The sequence below is a fragment of the Ostrinia nubilalis genome, chromosome W, assembly GCF_963855985.1.
Source record: "Ostrinia nubilalis chromosome W, ilOstNubi1.1, whole genome shotgun sequence".
Taxonomy (NCBI): domain Eukaryota; kingdom Metazoa; phylum Arthropoda; class Insecta; order Lepidoptera; family Crambidae; genus Ostrinia; species Ostrinia nubilalis.
This window is the reverse complement of record NC_087118.1, coordinates 2252477-2268682: the sequence shown is the minus strand read 5'-3', so window position 1 is coordinate 2268682 and position 16206 is coordinate 2252477. Positions and strand designations below refer to the sequence as shown.

The 16206-nt window shown below is 34.3% G+C and overlaps 1 long non-coding RNA gene across 2 annotated transcripts; it reads left to right on the top strand.

Annotated features, from left to right (window-relative positions):
- Nucleotides 1–4852: 4852 nt before the first annotated feature.
- Nucleotides 4853–9975, top strand: LOC135086299 (uncharacterized). Of its 2 annotated transcripts, XR_010260394.1 has the most exons (4): nt 4853–5044; nt 6431–6522; nt 8727–8950; nt 9605–9968. It is a non-coding gene; the product is annotated as an uncharacterized LOC135086299 (long non-coding RNA). The 2 variants fall into 2 exon arrangements; XR_010260393.1 differs by lacking the exons at nt 4853–5044; nt 6431–6522 and adding an exon at nt 7955–8615 and having other exon boundaries at nt 9605–9975.
- The last annotated feature ends 6231 nt before the right edge of the window (nt 9976–16206 follow it).

Below are 16206 nucleotides of genomic sequence, written 5' to 3'. Positions count from 1 at the left end.
ATTATTATACCAGCAGTATCAGTTAAAGAAGTTAAAGTTAGCTCAATAAAAAAAAATTGAAATTGAGCAACTATCCAGCCAACTAGGCGTCACTGCGCATTGCTAACATTAACCTGTTGTTACTCTGTTACTTTTACTGTTGTAGTACTCATGACCTTAATTCAACATTGCTATAAAGAGGTGGGAAATTAAATCCATTTTGTTTCCAGTTTAAGTTGCCCCGTAGAGCTAAATACGGTATTGGTAAGTCAAAGCTTAAAAAAATATTGAAATTACTTAGTTTTACAGTAATACTTTAGTTATTTCAATATTTCTGTTTTAAAAAAATTAAATACACATATTTTCTTGATTTTCATGGCTTTTTTAACATTTTTTAATGAATAAAATAAAAGTTACTTCTAATAAAATTTAAAAAAAAATAAAGAAAACGACAAAATGTTATTTTTTTCATGAATTCTCTTATTTTTTAATACTTTTACATAAATTATACAGCAACTAAGTAAACAAAACCCAGCAAATACATCAAATTATTTTAATTTGGGCAGTACTTACACCAATTTGACCTATGTTTTTTCCAAAAGTATGGTGTAAAATTAGTGTAACTGTCAAAAGTACAAAAATACATTGGTGTAACTGCAATTTATTTCCTTAACTAAGACATATTAGATAATTCTTTTTATTTAATCTAAAACCGCGTAGAATTCTAAGCATTTCTGTAAAAACAGATCCAAAAAAGGTTAAATAGGAAAATAGTTATGTCCGATTTAAGACGAAAAAAAACTTTAAACGGCTCTACTGAAAAACTGTATTTTGTCAGTTACCCCAAGTGAACCTGCAACTGACGATGTGTAAGCTGGTGACACGTAACACACGGTGGATTATTAAAACCGTATAAGTTAGAGTTGCGTTTTAAAGATCAAATAATTCGTTATAATTAAAGTACACACGAGACATAATTTCAAATCTCTAGGCCTCTTAGTTTCAGAATTAAAAGCCAAAAACTATTTTCCCGCCAAATAATTCAAATAATATGGGTCGACTGCGACGTTGCCGTTCCGTGCGTCCACTAGAGCAGTCGAATTTGAACCTAAAAACTAGTACTGTTTGAATCATTTTTATTTGTAGTTTAAATCATTTAATTTCGATTATAAGAATTTTAGACTAGGAGCCGGCTGATTTGTGTATTGAGTACTTAATAACCTATATTTTATTAATAAGAAAAAGCTAGGTAAAACAAAATTATATTTTAATATACAAGTATAATAACGAACTTGTTTCCAAAGACTCAAATATTTGTGGCGTTTCTAAACGCAACCACTTTAATTTTTATTTAAATACCGTGAAGTCCCACGATTCTGCCACGTCAAGTGGCAAAATGGGCAACAACTATACAGGGTGGAAACGTTAAGTGATCTCACTCGATTATTTCTTAACTATACAAGATATTAAAAAACTGGTTACTGATCCTGAAAGTGCTTAATGAGCTCTTTCAAACGGTACCAATAATAAGTTACAGAATAAACTGGATCTATCTGAAAATTCAATGTTTCCAGCTTCCATACTAAATGTATGCCAGACACACAATATTAGAAGTGTAATTTTTTTAAACTATATAATATATAAAAATGAAACCCGTTTTCCGTTGTCACGACATAACATGAAAACGGCTTGACCGATTTGGCTGATTTTTTTTTGTAGTTTTCTAATACTCTGTACAAGGTTTTTACGGAAAAAAATATAAAGAAAATCTCTACGCTAAGGCGGTACGAAGTTCGCCGGGTCAGCTAGTTTAATAATAAATACTTAAAATAAACTCGTGAATTGTATTCTTATTTTAAATTATTAATGAAAAACATTGGTTTTAGGCTTTACTTGCTATAATATTGTCAAGAGATGAGTGTCATGACTGTGGTAGTACTAAATGTATGGAAGAAGGAAACATTGAATTTTTGGTTAGATCCAGTTTATTCTGTAACCTATTATTGATACCATTGGATAGAGCTTGTGAAGCACTTTTAGAATCAGTAATCAGTTTTACGAATTTACGATATCATATGTAGTTTTTAAAATAATGTGACTTTACCAAATGTATGGAAGCTGGAAACATTGAAGTTTCGGATAGATCCAGTTTATTCTGTAACCTATTATTAATACCGTTTGATAGAGCTCATGAAGCACTTTCAGGATCAATAACTAGTTTATTGATATCTTGTATAGTTTAGAAATAATCGAGTGAGATCACTTATCGTTTCCACCCTGTATTTTGCTCTATGGTTACAAACAGATTTTGCATGACATTGACAGATATGTCAAAATCCACCAATCACGCAGCATTTGGACCTCGCGTCTACGTATTGCCATCTGGCGGATTTTCCAATCGCGAAAGCCCTCATTGAATTCTTCTTCTTTTGTTGAAAAAAAAAAATTTACAATATTAATGTCGCAGGCAAATTGTATGATTCCGCATTTTACAAACGGCGTCGTCAGTTTACAAACGCTCGCTGTTCTATGAAATGCCGAAGGCAAATTGGCGACTCGTTCAATTGATAAAATTTCGACTATGATTGTTGCAATAGGGTGACCATCATAAAACACATGTTGGACAAATCAGATTTAATTTCAGAAATCAGGTAGGTATCTATTCAGGTAAGACAAACCTAAAATACTAGCTACTCCTAAAGTAATTAAAATATTTTCGTAATAAAAACAACACTAAACTAATTTAAACTATTGACGTACGTACTGTAGGTACCTATAGGTAGGTACATAAAACTAATACATAAAATTAGTTTCGATAGTCAGTCCTTTAATTCTTACATTTTAATTATACCTAGAAGAAGTCTAGAAGACAACACAATATTTTTTTAAACCAATAATATTCCGCAGCCCACCACCAGTCCGAGCACCAGATTCCATTGTCACCTTAGCGTTTTTTACGTGCCGGATAACCTCAAAAACTATTTCATTTTTCTATAGCTTTTTCACTGCTCCTATTTATGAATCGTAAAATATTTTTAATTCACTAAGTATAATCAATGTCTTTTTATGTGAAAAGTCCTTTGAATACGTAGAATTTTCACTGTTTTCTGTATCACAACACCACGACTCGACGCCATTTTTCTTGTTTTGATTAGCAGCGCCTCGCGTGGTAAGAAAAAGAACTAAATACTTCAATTTGCCGCGGCATTTTGTAAACAGCAATTGAATTGGCTATCAAATGTTTTGGCATATTATAAAGTGCCCAGGCAATTTACATTTTGCCTTCGGCATTTCATAGAGCAGAGCAGCGAGCACAGAATTGGCCGTAAGGATCTATATCCATAGCCGTAAAACTTGTATTAAAAAAAAGATGACAGTTGACTGCAATATTGAGAAACAGTCAGTGTTGCCAGAAGGTTACTTTTGTAACCTTTTAGCTGATTTTTGAACTGCTTTGGTTACTTTTAGGTTACACTAATGAAAAGGTTACTTTTAGGTGATTTTTCGGAATTTGTAGAATTAACTTTTACAGGTTATTCAGTAAAAAAATATTAATAGTGTCAATTTACAAATTATTTAAATTGAAACGTGACACTCAAAATGTTGATGATTTCCAATTAATTTTAACACTTTGTATGAATTTTGGCTGATTGGTAAGATAAGAGTCGAAGATGAAAGTTGTTAGTACGAATCAGCTTTATGAATCAATATAATAATAATATCAATCGCACGTGTGAGGGTTACTTTTTTTTTTCTATTTCTGGTAATTTCTGACAAGACCCTACTGGCAACACTGGAAACAGTTTTTTTTACAAAGTCAAACACATAGAGAAAAGTAATACATAGGAAATAGAGAACCCTCTCTGTCAAATTTTTGAGCCTACTAATTGACAGCCTGGTGTTAAATTCCCTGTACTTAACCTACGTACGTAACGCTCACATACATACATAGTACACGCACACATACATACATAAAGTCCACGCACACATACACACAGTTCACGCACACATAGGCCCTCATAACCTTCAAAGAATTATTGTTTTTATGATGTACAATGTAGAATTTTTTCAAATCCATTATTTTGAAAATATTTATCTTTATGGTGTACGTATTGTATTATTTTCAAAACAATGGATTTGGAAAAATTCTACATTGCACATGGAAATGCAAATAAGTAAACAAAAACTTTTGAATTTAATAATTTTACTTTATTTATGAACACACATAATATTATTATACACCAAAAGCGTCTTTTCGCAAAGTTTTCAACAACACTAAAAAAGCATTTGCACATTGAGAAAACTCAGATCACTTGTGAACATAACAGAAAGTTTCTTCGCGATTCACGAAGGAACGAACAAAACTCCGATGAACCAGAACAGCAGCAGGTACGAAGGAATGAACTTGAATTTGACTCGACGACTCTTCAATACTTTAATAGGGCCACAGAAAACTTAAATGATGGCTAAGAAAACAAGAATGCATTTAACACACAGATCACTATATATGTAGCTGATTTAACATAACAAAAACAACACCGGCCATTTTGGAGGAAAAACAAAGTTGCCATATGTTAAATAGTAATTTCTACTACTCTATTATGTAAATTATAACAAAAATGTCAATGTTCAGTTTTAAATTAAAACAAATTAATTTCATTTAAAAAAAGTTTTCACATTGTAATTAACAATATTCTCAAATATATTTAAATTAAGAAAAAAATGAAAATATGAAGGAAACAGGAGCAGCGACATCTAGAGCGTTTTAGGGTAGTTAAAAAGTATTTGAATTTATTCACCGATGTCGCTGTTTGGAAGCAAGTTTCACTTCGATGACCGTTGTATGGAAGTTTCCACACCCTGGTCAAACAAACACACAACACATTGGATTTATCGTATTTGTGACTTGTGATAATATGTTAGATGGATTCTAAACTACATAATAATAATCTTAAACAGCAGTTTTTTTTAATGTGTTTCAAACGAAGGACGAATTGTACAGACATTTTAATTAAAACTGACTTTAAATTGTCAATAAATTCCTTTGTCACACTGACGAGCTACGGTAAGTGGAATTAATTGAAAATTATTTTAATGTAGGTAGGTAGGTAATTATTTAATTTTTAGCGTTAAGATTTGCATCTCTTGATTACAACTAATTTGAAAATTATAAATAACTTGAAAAAATCGAACTGCCTAAGGCGGGAATTCCGGGATTACCGGGCCGGCGACTTCTCTTCCTTTATAATTTTCTCTATTTATAATATTTTTCTCTTATAATTTTCAAATTATTTTAATATGTAACTTTAGCAAGTACTGATAGTAGAATGTCAGTTAAAGGGGAACTTGTACAGATTTACATTCGATAGTTAATATTATTGAGAAATACTACTTATTTAGAAAGACTTTCAGCAGTCAGCACTACCATTGTAGGTAATTATTGTGTAACTCAAACTGTGAAAATTAAAAAAAAAAGCAAGCAATAATTGTATTACCATAATAATATTTCTTGTAAAAACAAATAATATTGACTTTTCTTAGGATTTTCTCTTGATCTTTTAGTTCATTCAGTATTAAGTTCGGTACTTTTAAGTACCTACCTACTGTGCTAGATATTACCAAAATCTATACTTATAATAAATCTGTAGAGAGGTCAATTCTGTACATGAAATATATTTTCAAAATAACTATCAGGGGGTGATTAGTGATCGATACTGATGCCAAAAATGCAATCAGTAAAATTTTTGTCTGTCTGTCTGTCTGTCTGTCTGTCTGTATGTTCCTTATATAGAAACAAAAACCACTTGACGGATTTTAACGAAACTTGGTACAATTATTCTTCATACTCCTGGGCAGGTTATAGGATACTTAAGAATTCCCACGGGAACGGGAATTAGCGGGAAAATCCTTTTGTACGAAAAATCTAAACCACTTAAGTTAGACGCTTGAAATTTGGCATGCAGGTACCTTAGTAAACTTAAAGCTTAGTTACAACAGGATATTGCAAAATTCCCATGGGAACGGGAGTTAGTGGGAAAAAACATTTGTATGAAAAAATCTAAACCGCGTAAGATAGACTCTTGAAATTTGGCATGCAGGTACCTTAGTAAACTTAAAGCTTAGTTGCAACAGGATATTGCAAAATTCCCACGGGAACGGGAGTTGGCGGGAAAAAACATTTGTATGAAAAAATCTAAACCGCGTAAGATAGACTCTTGAAATTTGGCATGCAGGTACCTTAGTAAACTTTATGCTTAGTTACAACAGGATATTGCAAAATTCTCACGGGAACGGGAGTTAGCGGGAAAAAACATTTGTATGAAAAAATCTGAACCGCGTAAGATAGATGAAGGGGGGGTAAAACGAGATCCACGCGCACGAAGTCGCGGGCGGCCGCTAGTATTGAATAAGGTAACAGAAGAAACACTTATTTTTAATTATGATTATACAGGTGACTCAAATAAGCTACTGACACCGGAGGTAGATTGACAACAATAAGGCTACAAATAATCATGTCCGTGGAAAAGTTGCGAGAGTTTTAAGGTATGACCAATTTCAATTATTAATATTCAAAGAAAACTGTCATATTATTTATGAATTCGACTGTACATAAATGTAACTCAGTACCACTAGTACGAAAAACTTTCGAGTTCAAGACGAGGACGAATTTTTGTACGTTTCGAGTTCGAACTCGAAACGTTCATTCTTGTTTTACTAAGGATATTTAACTTTCTAACTTCTTTCGTCGGCACGCAAGGTCAAGGAACTTGGCAAGCTTCTTTCGACGAGTCATAGAGTATTTTACAAGTTTTTTTTTATTTAACATGGAATGGTGTGTTCCGTCCGAAACATGCTGCGTTATTTTAAGATGTTGTTATAAAATTTAAAAAATAAGTTACAAAGATGAATAATGCTCATAACGCCTCATTAATTGTTTATACGTTTTCGTGTTATTGTTTGTTTAATATGTAAGTATTTAAAACCATTATTATTTATTACCAATCAATATTTATATTGTTGGGTAAACAAATTTCGGAACATCTTTCGTCTTGTTAATGTAGCTGGCAAGCAAAGCGGCGTTATGAATAAATTTAAGTTGCTATAGAAACAATGTTCTGTTGATTGTCACTTGTGTCATAGAAATAAAAAGAGCTATCCATTGTGTATTCCTCCTGTTGTAATAAATTAATTTCGTGCACAAATCTATCTTCTATTTTTCTACTGTAAAATCACACTCAGCCACACGCTCACACACGTCTGACAGTGACAAGACAAGGGATTTTTCTCGTTTTGACGTATTTTCTAACCTCTTAGAATGTTATTAGAAGTCGTAATAAAGCTATGTTTTAAAGTAAATAAAGACCATATTAACGATGTTAACATGATGAGACATCGGTAAGTAAATTAAATTAGCAAGTGAAAAGATTTTTTAGTTAAATCATGTAGTTAAATATGTATATTGTAATTCTATCATGTTTTAGATTTTATGGAATGGAGGAGAAGATTGAACAGCTAGAAACATGGACCTATAAAAAAAGGCGGACGGAACTCGCGCTACAACAAAACTGTGACGCAAAATTTTGGCGTTTGTCTATTGTGTGAGTGAATTTAGGGATGCCATGTTAGCCAAAATATTTTACCCATTTATTTTAAGAAAAACATAGATCGGCAGATGTTACTTGGAAATGTAGACAGAATTTGAAAAGGATGAAAGGTGAATGCGTTGAGGTAGGAGCGAAATTTTCAATGTTCAAATTTTCTTAACTACATTGATTGCAAGTCAGTGTCAGGGTATGTACATAATGTTGATCAAAAATGATTCACGCAGTTACAAATTACGAATCTTGTGTACATTAAAATCATAATCTTATGCATCATCAATATAATTATTATTATCTCTGATAGATTTTAACATACAACCTGACACTGACTTGCAATCAATGTAAGAAAATTATTTTGAATTTCGCAATTCCACATTTTTGGGAAGGATCAAATCTGCCTATGAAAATATATCCCATTAAAACACAATTATTATGATAAATTATTTTATTTCTATAGTATGCGTAATAAATAACTAAAAAGTCCTAAAATTATTATTAATTTCCCATATTTCGGGTAATTTTCCCACGTAAATAACTGAGAACACTGGTCTTTGACGTATTATTTTTTCGAGTGAATGACGTTTGATTTCAATTAATTTCAATATTTTAATGTCGGGAAATAAGTGATTGGATTATTATTTTACCTGTGAAATGTGATTCCTTAATTTTTGTTTGTCCGAACAGAACGGTTTTTACACAATTTCATCTCACAAGACATGTCGTATTCGTGTTGTTTTTTCGCCGCCTAAATGTGTCAACTGTGTGAAGTTTGCACTCGAAGTGGTGCGTCAGGGTGTGAATGTGTGCGTGCCGGCCTGTACGTACAGGCAAGCTGGTGTATCCTAATGTCACAGTATTTTGTTGATGAGAATCCGTCCGACTTTTTTTATAGGTCCATGGCTAGAAATTAACAAAAATCCTGCAAGAGCACCGAGATCTCGCTTTTGGCGAGTGGAAGTCCAAAGGCAAAGTGCAGCGGTTTGCAGTTCTTATACTATGTTGATTGTAATACTTAATTGAATCTTTATTATTAAAGTAGGTACCTATGCATTCTCTAGACAAACTGAAATGTTATGCCCTTTCATATTGATTGTTAGGATGGCAAGTTAAATTAGTATTTAGTTAACATTACTTTTTCTTTTACAGAGTGTTAGCGATACCTCTTGGGAGGCGTCCGACAGGACGCGGGGGGTGCTTTTGGGAGGCGCCCGAAGGGCGCGGGGGGCTGGTATAGGATATAATCCCGTGGACGGGCATTCGAACGTCAACTGTGATCTAGAGAGTCGAAGTGTCTAAGTGTTTTAAGAGAGTGGTGTCACCTGTGTTTTAAATAGTTCTAACATATCAGAAGTGAGTCCTGACGCCCATTGGTATGTACTTTTATTATATTAATTCTAGGAAATGAACGAAACAACTTATGTACTCGAGCCACCCAGTTTATTCTACTTGTGTTTCATTCAATCGATTGGAAGATATTGTTTTATGGCAATAAGTCCGCCTTTCATAGAACTTGAAGAATTAAGCAAATATTAAGTAAAGCTAAAATTCAATTTATTATTTTGAATGAGGATCAGTACTGTTGTAGAAAATTCAATAAAACTAGTATCTACGTTAATCTTTAAGACATAAGAAAGATATATCTTTTTGAATTATCCAAATCGGACCATTACTTACGAAGATATTAAGTAATAAACATAGGCCGTTTTTGCCGCTAAAAGACAACGTACGCAGGGCCGCGTGACGTCACTATATCCGAATCGAGCGCAGCCGGCGTACTATTGGGATGGAAAATATTTTTTTCCAGCTAAACTATCAGTTTTAGAAAAAAACTTTTAATAACATTTATTCATCAAAATAAAGTAACCTATCGACCAGTAATTTTTAAAAATAAAAATTGTGAAAAATAAGTATCGCTATGGAATTCGAAATTTCATATAACAGTGCGCGACTATGGAGTCTACCTAGGAAAAAATACAACCGCAGTGATAATTTAACCTGTGTTAATGTTAATTCATCTGTTTCAGATAAAAATAAATCAAAATAGGCGCAGAGACGCGCCTATCTGCAGAATGGCCGTATCGGCGCAAAAGAAAAAGTAGTTCTACCAACGCAAATACTACGCCACACTGCACGTGTTTCGACCGGTCCAAACGAGTTACGCACGATCACCCCACCCGAGTTACGTTATAAAAAGGCCGGTCGCCTCGAGCGGAGCGCATTCGCTCGCCAGCGCTCGAACCGACAACATCTGATTTTTTAAATAAGTTGATTATTTTTATATGGATTGTTGTTGATTGTAGTTTTAAAATACATTGTTGATTATTTATTGGTGTTGTAATAAACGGCTATTATGAGTAAAGAAGATGGTTTTAATGATCAGAGTTCCCTTCCTATTACATATATATGTCGCAGGCAAATTGTATGATTCCGCATTTTACAAACGGCGTCGTCAATTCACAAACGCTCGCTGTTCTATGAAATGCCGAAGGCAAAATGTAAATTGCCTTGGCACTTTATAATATGCCAAAACATTTGATAGTCAATTCAATCGCTGTTTACAAAATGCCGCGGCAAATTGAAGTATTTAGTTCCTTTTCTCACCACGCGAGGCGCTGCTAATCAAAACAAGAAAAATGGCGTCGGATAGTGGTGTTGTAATACAGAAAACAGTGCAAATTCTACGTATTCAAAGGACTTTTTACAAATAAAGACATTTATTATACTTAGTGAATTAAGAAAATTTTACGATTCACAAATAGGAGCAGTGAAAAAGCTATGGAAAAATAAAATAGTTTTTGAGGTTATCCGGCACGTAAAACACGCTAAGATGACAATGTAATCTGTTGCTCGGAGGACTGCTGCGGGATATATTGGTATAAAAAATATTATGTTATGTCTTCTAGACTTCTTCTTGGTATAATTAAAATGTAAGACTTATCTAAAGGACTGACTATCGAAACTTATTTAATGTCATATTTTTATGTACCTACCTATAGGTACGTCAATAGTTTAAATTTGTGTAGTGTTGTTTTTGTTACGAAAATATTTTAATTACTTTAGGAGTAGCAAGTATTTTAGGTTTGTCTTACTTGAATAGATACCTACCTGATTTCTGAAATTATGTCTGATTTGTCCAACATGTGTTTTATGATGGTCACCCTATTGCAACAATCATAGTCGAAATTTTATCAATTGAACGAGTTGCCAATTTGCCTTCGGCATTTCATAGAACAGCGAGCGTTTGTAAATTGACGACGCCGTTTGTAAAATGCGGAATCATACAATTTGCCTGCGACATAATATATAACATTTCATAATTAATTTCCACCCCTTTTTTATTCCCACATATATTACGTCCTTCCACGACTAGCAATTTTGATTTACGACGTTGATCGCTTGTTTATAATCGTTCCACATGATGGCTAATACATAATATTGGCTTTATCTCTGGCTATGCAAGATGACTATTTACAACCCTGCCTTTTATACGCCTTTGTACCTTTGATAATGTACCCTTGGTGATTGAATGATGCTAACCATTGAGGTAATTTATACAAATTATAGAACACTACACTAAACTTAGGTAGGTATGATCCATACATACATATTAAAGCACTGAAGCAACCTAAATTTAAATCTGAGCTTAAAAAATGGTTAAGAATTAATGTTTTTTATAGTCTAAATGAATATTTTGGTACCAAAAATAATTAAACTCTAACTTTATTACTGTATTTTAACTATTGCATGCCCGATATGGGTAACACTGTTGTAACTATTTTTTTTGCATTCTATTCTATTCTATTCTATACAATATCAGCGATTTAGTTGCTTGCCAGCTTTAGATGTGTTATTAAAGTAACAAAAGTTTTCTTTCTTTCTTGAAACAATGTGAAATGTATTTGTGCTGTGACTGTGACAAAATGCTGTGATGTGAAATAAGATGTTGCATACATAAACTCAAGGAATACGGCAAAGTGCCAAGGAATGACTTCCCATCGGATAATAATAAGATTCCTGGATGGCTCAAACTTGGAGTGAAAATGTGGCTGTGTTCCCCAGTCGATGGAACACATGATGTCGCGCCCCGCGCGCCCAATCAACTGCACGCGGGAAGATTCAATGTATACTACCAACAACACCACTCCTGAAGCGGAGCTCCGGGCTGACACTGTATAGGTTTGTTGTGGACACAACAAGAAGAAGAATAATTTGATGTCTTAAAATTCAATGTAATCACCATATTTGTCAGACGCTATAATATCTACATCTGACCAACGATAGGTACGGCGCTGTGTCAACTGCATAAACAATTTGGTTTGACTTTTCCAAAATGGAGTACGACTTTTGTGTACCGTCCTCTAGTTCACATTTGACACAGTAAACAGGTGTTCCGATTAGTTTTTTTTTTTTAGTGGGATCTAGGTAGATAAACGACATTTATTTTATATTTTTTTACTTTAGTTTGTCTGACAATACCGATTCTTAATTGTACTCAGAATCAAGCACAGATTGGTTGCAATGTCGAGAAATTGATGATTATGGGCACGCTGTACTTGTATACTACCTTAATGAGTGCCGTATGCACGATTCACTGGCTCACCGTCACACTGCTGACGTCTACCATATTACTTCTAATTTGACAGAGATCAGTTGACAACCTATCACTTGTGCGCGTGATACAGTAGGTACTGTAGGTTCCTACCTTGTAAATATTTTACGTCCATTTTTTTTTTTTATAATAGTTAATCTAGGCTACGTCAAATTTAATGGTTACCACATAAGTCCTCATCAATCATAATCATCACATCACAATTTCAAAAAGAAAACAGAGACCAACACCACCAACACAAACAGCTGTTTGTACTGTGTGAGATATTGTTTTCCTTTTTGACGGTTCATAGCTAGTCTCTAACAATTCACAACTGGCCTCGTTTTTAGGGTTCCGTACCTCAAAAGGAAAAAACGGAACCCTTATAGGATCACTTTGTTGTCCGTCCGTCCGTCTGTCAAGACCCTTTATCTCAAGAACGCGTGAACGTATCAAGCTGAAATTCACATGAAATACTCAGGTCTATTGTCCCTTTAAGCTGTGAAAATATCAAACTTCTAAGCCAAGCCAATCAAAAGATACAGCCGATTATGTCGATATTTTCAACAAATTTTCGACACTCGCAAAGGAATCAAAACCTACAGGATACTTCCCGTAAACTCAGAATCTTGAAATTTGGCATAAAGCATTGTCATATAATGCAAATATAGGAAAAATTGCGAAAATTACATTTTTTTAGTTATATAATATAATAAAAATATTTTAATAAAATGAAACTTACTACCTTATTTCTCACGAACGAATAAAGGTATCAAATTGAAATTTATACCAAATACCTAGATCTATTGTCCCTTTAAGAAGTAAAAAAATCAAACTTCTAAGTTAACGCGATCAAAAGATACAGCAGTTTATACCGACACCTTAGACGAATTTCCGTCACACGCTAGGGAATCAAAACCTACAAGGTACTTCCTGTGAACTCAGAATCTTGAAATTCGGCACGAAGCAACGTTATATAGTACAGATAAAGGAAAAATTGCGAAAATGATAAATTTGAAGTTATATAAAATTTAAAATATTATTTTTGCTTACATGACATAAAATATTTTTTTAATAATTATAAACTTACTACCTACCCTTTTTCACATGAACGCGTAGAGATATTAAAGTTGAAATTCATATCAAACACTTCTTAAATCGAATTGCCTCTAAACTGTGAGAAATTCTAAATCAACGCAAAAATTCAAAACGCTGAGGTAGGTACCTACCTATAATGCAAATATAGGAAAAATAAATAAATAGAAAATAATCATACCGCATATTTTTTTTTTATAAAACTCCGGACTTTGACGTAATTTTGGTTTAAGTGAAATGAATGGTGTCCATTGGCATAGCTACAGGTTTTACCTTAGAATACTTGTTTTATATTTGTAGATAGTTACCCTGCCTAAAAAAAAACCCTAGCTACGCCAAAGCTAGCGTTATTTGATAAGGATCAGATATAAACACAAAATAATCTTGCGTGCATACCAATGTTATTTATACCATTTTGCAAGGGGAAAGGGATTTGTGGTTAGCCCTGACTACTTAAGGACAGGAAAAAATCAAATGATACCGCGAGCTAACTACGAACAGCGCCATCTATTGACAACCGTGCGAACTACGTAGTGTCGTTGCTCGGTGATAGGTGTTGCTGATTGCAGCTCATTGTTACAATACTTTTTATTAAAATCGGATTTTATTCCGGAGGTTTTACAATTTCTTACTACTTTCGCAAATCATTACAAATGAAGAAAGGAATTTACGGTGTGGTACCCTCAATGTACAATTAGATTTCGAGCGATACCACTTTTGGGCATTCTCCTTTTAAGTAGTTACTTTCCCCATTGTAATGTTATGAATTTCATTTTGCAATAAAAATACCATAGTTATGACTCGATTGTCGTAATGAACGAACTTTGTAAACCTTGCAGGTTTGTACGGAACCCTCGGTGCGCGAGTCCGACTCGCACTTGGCCGGTTTTTTTTTTGTGATACAATACTTGTCTTATTTTTTTTTGACGGGAAATCATCTTAATATCATGAATGTTTAAAATATTATTTTGTCTCGGGTCATGTCAGTTCGTTGGAGTAGGTACTTTGTAATAAATTATGATAATTTTTTGTCTACTAACCTTAAATAGATATAAGTAGGTACTTACTAATATTTGATGTTTGTACAGATTTAGTTTTAAGACCTTTTTAAACGCTTAGTGTGCAAATAATTAAATGGATATGATGTAATTTCAAATTGCCAATGTGAGCGCTTTGGATTTATCTGTAAGCTCGAAATTAAGCGGAGTTCGAAATTAAGGTTCGACTTCCCTCCATTGCAAAGCGGATGACAGGTGACAAACAAAGGTTTAAAACCTTTAAGAAAAAGATTATGCACCACGGACAATAAATTAAATTAAGGGGGCCTATCTTATGAGCAATTAGCAACTACCTGCCAATAATATTTTTCACAAAATCGCTTAAAAGCACGGAAATTTTTCCTTGTCGCGACAAGATCGGTGTAATAAATTGCGGAAACAGATGTATGTTGTATTGAATTAAGCATTATATCACGTTCATGTTTCCAAAGATCACACTCCCACAAGATATGATGGGCAGACTGCTCATGACTGACATCATCAGTGGAACACTCGCAAAAAGGAGACGGAACTAGTTTGAATTCGTGAAGTTTATGTTTAAAGTTGCCATGTCCCGTGAGGAACTGCGACGAGCAATGGTCGATTTCTAACCATCGCCTAGTTAGACGTTCGCGTACATTCGGGAAGAATTTATATAAGTGACGTCCTTTGACTGACGTATCCCATCTTTTTTGCCATTCATTAAGTAAATCTTCTTCAACGACTTCTCGGGAATCAAATAATCGACTTATTTTAGAACGATCTCGGCTATTTAAGAAATCGGAGGTTATATTTTCCCTTGATGTGAAGTACATAGCCGCACGCTTCTGTACCTCTAAGTCGACCGGCAGTACACCAGCCAGGACTGGCAGAGCCTCCGTGCTCACAGTTCTGTAAGCTTTGCAAAGAAAAATCAATGCAAGGCGTTGACTTTGGAGTAGTTTCCGTCGAGCGGCTCCTATAGTAGCTCTGTCAGCCCAAACTGGTGCACCATAGCAAATGGAGCTTAAATAAGTGGCCGAATATATTACTCGGAGGATTTTAAACGTTAGACCCCACGTCGAGGTTGAAATGTGACTTAAGGCATAAAAGTTCTTTTTAGCTTTTTCACCGATCTGTTTAATGTGCTCGACAAAACTAAAGTTTTTCTCTAAAATTAGTCCGAGATAGCAAACAGATTCCCGTTTTTTAACAGTTATTTCATTGAATTTAATGCGAGGCAAAACCTTAAGATTACCTTTTAATAGAAGCTGATAAGTTTTGTGAGGGGCAAACTGCAAACGATTCCTGTCTCCCCATTGAGATATTAAATTCAAGCATGTATCCGCTAGATTTTCAAGCTTTGATCTAGTGTCAGCCTCTATTAAAAGGAGACCGTCATCAGCGTACCCGGTTAACGAACAGCCTTCGGGTAATGGTAATGCTAGAAAATCATCGAAACCCAAATTCCAAAGGTAGGGCCCTAGGACCGATCCTTGGGGACAGCCGCGCGTGAGCACCTTTGATTCAGCATGATGGCCGAGTTTTAATTTAGTTGTACCGTTACAAAAGTACGAGTGCAGTAGTGAATATATATTACTATAGCATCCACGAACTTTCAGTTTTAAGAGCAGGATCGGCCACCAGGCATTGTCGAAGGCACCTGAAATATCGAGGAATATTCCTACAACGTACTTTGCCACCGAGGACGTCACTTTTTGTCTAACAGATATTACTGCATCTGCAGTAGACTTCCCGGCGGTGAAGCCAAACTGCTGCTCGTGAAAAATTGGACCACCCGGTAGCAAACGCGGCACTACTAATCGCTCTAACAGTTTACCTAATGAGGGAAGTAATGTAATAGGTCGGTACGATTTAGGATCTTCGGGCGGTTTGTCACCTCCCTTTGGTATAATTTTAATAAATC